Source organism: Harpia harpyja, chromosome 9 (genome assembly GCF_026419915.1).
Source record: "Harpia harpyja isolate bHarHar1 chromosome 9, bHarHar1 primary haplotype, whole genome shotgun sequence".
Taxonomy (NCBI): domain Eukaryota; kingdom Metazoa; phylum Chordata; class Aves; order Accipitriformes; family Accipitridae; genus Harpia; species Harpia harpyja.
Genome location: NC_068948.1, coordinates 2,866,405 through 2,875,270, shown reverse-complemented (window position 1 = coordinate 2,875,270; position 8,866 = coordinate 2,866,405).

Genomic DNA, 8,866 nt, shown 5'->3' with positions numbered 1-8,866 from the left:
TAGAAAAATATCACGTGGGCTTTGGGGGAAAAAAAAAAAAAAAAAGCAGCCAGATGTCAGGCCTGCAGTATCCCTTGCAGTATGCCTTTCAAGTAATAAACCGAATGCCTTTGGTTTGGACAGGGGTTGCGGAAGGTGTCCTTGCTGTGACAGCAGCAAAAGCAGGATGGATTAAAGGCTGGCAGTGATGTGTCGGGGATGTGTGTGTGTGTGTGCACGCGTGTGTGTGCGAGTGTCACTGCCCTCTGCCGATAGACTCTGGCAGGCACAGATGTGTCTTTAAATAGGGATTTTTCAGGTTTTTTTCCAGTTGAAGGCATAAGGGATAGACTTGCCTCTCCCTGAGTAAAGGTCCCCCTTCCACCACCACCCTGTCTCATCTGTCACCTTTCAAAATTCAAAGTGTGAGTCAGGCCTAAGCTTTCCTCGGCCCATGTCCCCTGTGTCCCTTCCCCTGCGGGATAGCCCTGGCATGTCCCTTCTTGGCCGCAGAAGCCAGGCAGACCTTCTGGCTTTGCGCGGTTCCCTGTGGGGCTTGCTTCAGCATGAAAATCCACAGTCCCTGGCAGCCAAAAACACTTCCCCCAGTTCCCTTCCCTTACTCCTTGCATCCATCTCAGAAACCACTGCAAAAGAAACATTTTTGGTTTTCCCTGTCTGTCACTGCCCGTGCTTTGGCCTGTCCCTCCCTCTCCTGCTCTGCATGGCTGGAAGGATGAGGATGTCTCAGCCTTTGCTGAAGCTACAGCTTCCCTGTGCCCACCGTCCCAGTCACAGGGCAGCTATTTCCTTTTGATTCCTGCTCTGAATTCTTCCTTACTTTAATCTCACCCCAGGAACGTCACATTTTGGGAGACTCTTTACAAAGCAAGGGTGTGTTACAATAATTTTCAGTTTCCTTTTACTTGAGCTAGCATAGCTGCTTGCCACGTCGGGGTCCAGGTTGCCGGAGCCAACGTTTGCTCCATGCACAGGGTGCTGCTCTGGCAGCCTGGGAGGGACGTGCAGCAACCCGGAGTGGAGCCGTCCGCTCCTATCCACAGGCTGATTCCAACTCTCATCCATTACACAATGTTAATTTACTCTGTGCTACAGCCAAATCACTTTACAGCTGGAAAGGAAGGTCTGGAAGTATTTACTTGACTGTTCCAGTGACATTCCTTGGGGTGTTTTCACATCATATCCCTCCTCTCTCTGCCTTTGGTCGGTATTCCACTAACCAGCTAGATGCATTTAAAATGCTCAAGGAGAAAGCACGAGGAAGAAAAGGAACGTGCACAAGTATTTACTGAATATGAATGTAAAGTTCAGTGTTTCTTTGCAGCATTTGAAATTCATGGTGCACTTGGGTACAGAAATATCAGCTCGGGCAAGAGAGATAATGTCATCTGCCCTACCTGCTAGCCCCACACTTTAAACACTTCTGGGCAAACTTCAAATATTTACATGTTGCGATGCGCGCTGGAATTGCACGCTGGGGATGATTTCCTGAAGAAACCCACAAATAACTTCTGAATGACGACCAAAATGAGAAAATTGGGATTGGTTCACGGGCAATTCATGAATAGAAAAAGAGATGAAATTAGCTGAATGAACTGTTCATTATGCATTATTCAGCCAGCTGAACTAATTAGTGCCTTAAGGACTGTTCCTGTTCCCACTGCAGCCAACTCCAAAACTCCTTTTGATTTCAGTGGGAGCAGGACAGAGCCCTCTGAGAATGGGCCTGGTGCCTGCTTCCTCTGCAATGTCTTTTTTTTTTTTTCTTTTACTATTGCTTATTGATTCCAACTTTTTGTGTCTTCTATTAAAAGGGCTACTTCTAAAATGTCCTATGTGGTGATCAGTTAATCACAGGAAAAGAAACGTACCATCAGTCCCAGAGTGTGTGTCTTATGCCCGACATGTTCTCTGAAGGGAAAGGTTTTTCATATGTCTTCTTTTGCTTTGCTTTTATCCAGACTAAGTGGTACCAAGGAGCACAGAAGCTTGAAAGCCCTTTGGAAAACATGAATCAATCCATAAATGTCACTAGGGCAGAAGGTGCACGAATTAAATGTTTGCACTCTGAGCCCAGAACTTGCAGCTGGGCATTTAATTTTTTTTTTTTTTTCTGTATAAGGATAACGTTTCTTTCCCACCAGAAAGTTCCTACAGCACAGTTTTTCTCTGAATGTGGCAATGTTAGAAAAAGACATCAGTTCAAACAGGTGCATGTGCCTCTGTCAGAGCTGCCTCATGTAAGACTTGCCTCAATAGCAGACTGCTTTGTCCTGCTTTCAGATTTATAACATGTGATATAGTCTGCATCGGTCTCTCCGTCAGACCAGTTGTGTTGGTGACCAGAATAACATGCTTTATATCTTGCTTTTCTTACCATGGGCAAGCCAACATCTTCAGGAGAAACAAAACCTGTTTCTGCTGTTGCTCATGGGAGACTGCAATGGCATTCCGCTTCCTATTTTATTCTGGGTTGCAAAGCCAATTAATTTGGAGAGGCAGAACTGCAGACCACCATCCACATAATCTTTCCAGCTGGTGATGAGGCCAGGGAGAACCCAGACTGACGTTCAGATCCCAGGTTGAACTTGAAGGGATCACGTTTAAATGAATTATCCCAGTCTTGCTGCAGAGCCCTTCTGTCCCCCCAGATACCAGGCAGAGGTGTCTTCACTGGGGACTGTGTAGAGAATTGCTGGCCAGATAGACGCTTCCCATTTACATGTAGACCCATGCAATTTTTGCCTGGATTTTGCCCAAGTCTATCCATGTCGTAACAGATGTTTTTTTTCTCCCAGTTCTTCTGATCCCTCGGCCAGCAGCAGCAACGCAGCTCCATGGTTCTGATGGTGGGATTCTGCCCCAACCTGACCCAGCCGAGGTGGAGCTGCTGGCGGCTTCCCTTCCCAGCAATTCAGTAAAATTGCCTGCTGGGGAGCGAGCAGAGGAGGTACCACCAGCTCAGCCTGGAGGAATCTCCACAGCCCCACTCTTTGGGCTTCTCTCCACAGACTGCCTAAAATGGATATAAAGGAGCCTCAGAATGGAATTTATTTTCTTCCTAAGACCATCCTTAAAATAACAAACACCAGAAAACTGGTGACATGCGGTACATCTGTTTGAATAACATGGACCTTCTGTCTGTAATAGAGGAAACTCCAAATAGCTTTTTGATTTGTGTTTCCTTTCTTCTCCTTCCTCATCTCCTCCTCCTCACTACTGTATACAAATCTGTTCTGCAAGCTCAAAACCACCAGTTCTCTCTTCCCTGACAAGCTTGTTTTTATGCCATGTGATAGTTATTTAATTTCCTCTTTGCTGCTAACACAGCTAATATTTATCTTTCTTTATGGGATTGCGTCTTTGTTTATACGCTGATGTCAAGGGGTAAGGACAGCACTTCTTTAGATCCAGCAGACCAAATTCCTGCCCTCTGACTGCGTCTCGTGGAATAGCATCTTCCCCTGCAGGCAGTCCCGCAGCAGCCAACGGTCCCAGTTCAGAAAAGCAATTAGGATTAAAATATGTGTTTAAAGTTAGCACACATAGAAGTCCTTTTCTAAATAGGGACGCTCTCTAAAGCAGAGCCAGTGGAGTCACTGGTACGGCAGGCAAGGTTCAATATGCATAAGGCTGTTCAAATCTGGCCCAGTGTTAGCTGCTTAATTGCTTCCCCAGAAACAGCGAGGCTGTGAAAACAACGGCTAATGGCCATTTCTCCTTCTTTTTTAAGACGACCATTTAAACACAGAGTTTAAACGTATGTAAAACGGAGGTTGCAAGGCACCGTTTCCAACAATTCGATCGAAATCAATACGACCCTTAGAAAAGGCAGGATCTTACCAGGCGGTGTGTTTTGTCGGTTTTCCTTTGTTCAAAGCTACTCTCTAAACCGAGTTAGGAACCATCTTTTCCTCATTAAATTTATTTCCTTTCAGCACTGATCCTTTCACTTCATTACCACATGCAATTTTTTAAAGCCCTCATAGCTAATATCACAACTATAGATCTAGGGTTTATTTATAGCCCTAAACTCCGCAGAGAGCTGTGTGTCTTGTTGCTGTGGAAACCGGGATTCTAAAAGTAAAAGGATTTTAAAGGGATTTTAGAAGAGACCTGCTGAATTTGAGTACTAGCTTTCACTTCGAGAGGTCTCTGTTCAACTGTGCCTTAAACTTACCGGTAAAATACATCCGACGGTCTCAGCTAGCCCTCAGGGAATACTGGTCCTCCATGCTTTTTTATGATCTGGCACTTTGCAGGCTGGTTTTTGCTCCCTGTTGTGAGACAAAAGATGCACAGGTAGCTATGGGGGTGTTAAACTCTTGGTGTCAGCGATGGCACATTTACCAGGCTCAAGGCAGTTTGCTTTTTTCTTTCGCTTTCATTGTTTTGGGGGAGCTTTTTGCCAAGGGAAATACCACCTTACAGGCTGCTAAGTTTGCAAACCTCCTGCATGCTGCAGTAAATTCAGAGCTTTGAGACTGGCATGGATCAGTGTTTCCTGGAAATTAGATTTTACTGTATTAAACAGTTATTTAAATGATTATCTCTTGGTATAGTGTGTAAAGGATGAAAGCGTGATTGATGGGCTGGGTCCTCCTTATACTCCGCGTCCTCTATTGGCAGGTCAGCAATGGACACACTCGTACTTGGCAGAAATGCCATGCTTTACCTGGGGCAGGGATCTCGCTGAGCCACCCAACGAAAAGCCTGTCCTTCCCCATGGTCCATTTAGGGATCCTCAGACCAAAGCCAAGCTCCCGCACGAGATGCCAAAAGCTGGCAGCGTGACGTCCCCTCCGCCTGACCGTGGGCTGCGTGAGGCTGCTGGATCATTGCAGGAACGCTGTGCTTGCCACCACCCAAGCTTTTTCTGTGCCTCTAAATGTCAGGTGTCCCCCACCACCCGGGGACAAATCTTTTGAGAGCTCTGCCAAAGGGCTGCGTGCAGGACTTCTCTGGCTATGGGTGTCACTTTCTAGCAAGAGCTAAGCTTTAAAAAAACCCTTGTAATTCTGTTTACAAACCAGCTCCAGAGCCCAGTCTAACCTGGGCAGAGATTTGAGATGCTCCCAGGCTGCCAAACTTGGAAAAATAACCTAGAAAATGCCACTCTATCAACATGGCCAAGGGAGAGGAGGGGGAAAGGGAAAGACAGGCAATGTAACATGACTAGCCCACTAGCATGTGTCTTAAATTCACGAACAAGGCACAAATGTCAGAGCTGATTAGCTATTGCCTTGCATTTCCATAAGTAAAGCAGCAATCCCTGTGCGCGCTGGCTTCCAGGGCTTGGGGGGCGAGCACCAGGCAGCCTCTCCTTCCCCAGAGCAGCCTTGACATTTGTTCAGCACATTCTCCAGGTCCATGCTGGCACGGGGTGTATCGTGCCTGGCTAGAAGTTATTACTGTGATATTGGATTAAAAATAGAAATGCAGGAGCCAAGACTCACAGACTGAGGGAATGGTAATTCAGTGACTTATCTTTTCCATTAGAGGGTGCCAGGAACCTACTGTTGCTGTAAACCCCAGCAATCATGGAAAACGTGACTTTTTCCTGTACGTTTTGGGACCAGGCAAAGCCGTGCCCATTTTGGGCACCCAATCTTCGTACTGCCCAACCAGGCCAACTAAAGTAACTTCACTGCCATGCTGAAATGCGGGAGGGGAAGAGCTGATGAGGCAGCTGTAAATCAAAAGCACGTCGGTAGGTGACAGCCCGCAGCAAACTCAATGAGACGAAGACCTTCTCACACCTCTGTGTGTGAACAGGAGCATCAGATGGGGATGGGAGAGGTCTTTACTGGGCTTCATGTGGTGCTGATGAGACTCGAGCAAAGTCCAGCGTTCCCCACTTTAGATTGCCCCTATATAGGATGGACTTGCAAAGACCTGGCTTTGCTCAGCCTGGAAACAAGGGTTGTTAGGCTCAAAACACAGACCTGCAGGGTCGTGGCATCCTTTTGGATGCTTGTAAGAAAAAGGGGTGACTGACACTTGTCAGGGGTGGCCCCTGGGTCATCAGTCCCTCCTCAGAAAAGGGAAACCTTCCTGCAGCGCTTCCCAGTCCTTCAACTGTGAAATGTCAGGGGTCTCTCCCGGATCTCATCTGCACGGTGGGTGTTTTACGGGGCAGAGGTGTGTTTTGAAGCAGTGAATGTGGAGAGCATGGGATGTCCACACTGCCGAGGGATTCTGGGCACTGTTTGAATGTAAATAGGAAATCACCATTAAAAAACCACAGTATTAACCACAAAAAGTGAAAGAACAAGTCGAAGCTCTAGTGTTTGTTGCTCTGGGAAAAATAGTTTGTATGTTTATTGCTTGTCATCCTCTGGGTCTAGCTATGAGGGCAGACAGTAAAGGATGGGGCCATCATCTTCTAGTCTGCGTCTGCCAAAAATCACCCAACCTCAGCTACAACATGAACCACCTAATTATCAAATGGACCAGCCTGAGATCTGTTCTGTATACAGACACCCAGCAGTATTTTAACCCTTCCTTGGTTGGAGGGGTGTGCACAGCTCTCAAAATGCAGTGTGTTTGACCACCGGAACAACTGACGGGACTTGGTCTCTACTTCTCAACACAGGTGTTGCTAAATTATTAGCAACAATCATCTACAGGGTTAAAAAATGGCAATCCAAAGAAGTTAGGAGATCAGACTTAACAGCACAAGATTAAAAAAATAAGAGGATTTTTTAAAAAGGGAAAGCAACACAGTCCTCCCAATTTGGGCTTTTGAAAAGAAATGCAGACTTTGGGAGACCACATGGCAGAGCGGGATGAAAGTCTCCTTTTGGGTTTTGAACCTTTGGAAAAACAATCCCAAGATCTATAGTTTTGTGGAAGAAGTGTTAGTGAAACTATTCAGATGTCGGTCCCTCCCAGCAGCGTGGAGATGCCAGCCACCAACGGAAGGAGCTGAGATGGCCACACAGAGGACACTCGTTCCTGTATTTATGCCTGGTGCAGCTGCAGCGGGGCACACTGCTGCTAACACATGGAAGAAGCGAGATGAAGCCTTGGGCTAGGAGATATCTTTGTCCTTGACCTGCCTCTGCAGTGATTCACGGCGCAATGCTGGGCAGATCCGTCCACGTGCCTCGCTTTCCCCATCTGCTTGTCCAGCGCAGTGCTCTTCTGGAGCACGTGGCTTTCTGGTGGACAAGTTAACTGGGGGGGTATGAAGCTTTTTGGGGTCGGTGGCTGGAAAGCGATAGGTAATAGCAGTGAGGGGAAGGGAAAGGTAATGTGTCTAGATCCCAAAGCCCAGAGCTGCTTGGCTCTCCGTCACACGCTGACAGCTTTTCCTGTGGACTTCAGCCAACGTGGCTCAGGGTTTGGAGCCGTCTGCTCCTGTCCCAGCCACAGTGGGTGATTCAGAGCAGATGGGATGAAGGGCCGACCCTGAGGCCCACCGGCAAGACTGATCTGTGCTTTCCTGCCCAGGATTTGAGTGTAAAGCAGGAACAGCAGTGTCTTGACCAGGTGGGTGAGGGGCTATGTCAGCAGCCAGCACACAGCCTGTCTTTTTCCCTGGTCCTTCTGGACCCGAAAGTTAGCATCACGTGCTTGCAATTATTTCTAGCTGACAGATGAAAAAACAGGGGTGGTAAAGGAGCAAGTGACTTCTCTGAGACAGCAGTTTTGCAATAAAACTATGCTTGGCCGAGTGCTGCTGTTTGCTGAGGCTGTCCTTTTGGTCATGGTGGTTTTCCCGTGGAAACTGTGGTTCACACGTGGTCCAGGCGGAGCTCGGGCGGACCTCCATGGGCAGCCCATCTCCGGCTGCTCCCTTGCTGCTGTGGCCAAGGGGCAAGAAGAAACCCCGCACCCAAGCCTCCAGTCCCTCTCATACCTCTGAAGCACTCTGATTTCATGGGACGGGAATAGCAAATTGCCGGGCTGCAGTCACATCCTCATGGAAAGAGCCACCGAATGATGGTGTCATCTTACATTGCTGGAGCGTCTTTCTTCCCAAAATGATCCCGAAGCATTTTGTGGAGTAAATATAAACCAGAGGTATTTGAGGAGGAGCATGGAGTGGGACTCGTGGCTCGGAGTGGCACAACTCAGCGGTTTAGGGCAGGAAAGGAAAATACTCAGAACACCTGACTGCATCGGAGGGAGTGCAGGCCGGCAGAATGTATAGTACAGCAATTGGCAAATCTGGGGCTTGGCCCAGAAAATAAACACAGGAAATACTTGAGACTGATGAAAGCCATGGGCAGCCTGCTTTTGTTTAAAGAGGTCTTTCTGGGACACCGGAACAGATGCCTGTTGCAGACGGAGTGAGATCCCAGCCCTGTTCAAACTCGTGGCGAAACCTTCAATGACTTCAGCTGGGCCAGGATTTCATTTCAGATGGTTCTGGTTTTTCCCAGGATGTGATTTCCCCTTTTTAGGACATGCCCCTCTGCCACCCTCTGCCCAGCAGGGAAAGCAGGCTGTTGCAATTTTGGAGGTTTGTACACAGATTTAGGGACGGATCCTGTATGGGGCTGAGTGCTGCCAGCATGTCAGTTGGAGCAAAGGATGCTCTGCAGCACTCCAGGGCTGTGTACAAGCATGTAGGATCAATACATTCAGAGCTGAAGACCAAAGCTGAGTGCTCAGCAGCTCTGGTAATCAGCTGGGTGCCTGCATGTGGCTTGAAAGCCAGTTTCTTCCAAATTTTCACTTTCAACAAATAACTTGGAGGCTTTTCACGCCAGAGTTTGACTTGGGCCCCTTACTTTAAAAATTCAGACCCCTGTATGTTCTTCAGACCCCTGTATGTTCTTCAGTTCCTAATGAAGATGGCAGGCCCTGGGGCATTCAAGATAAGTGAGAAATTGAAGCAGATATTCATTTGGCACTG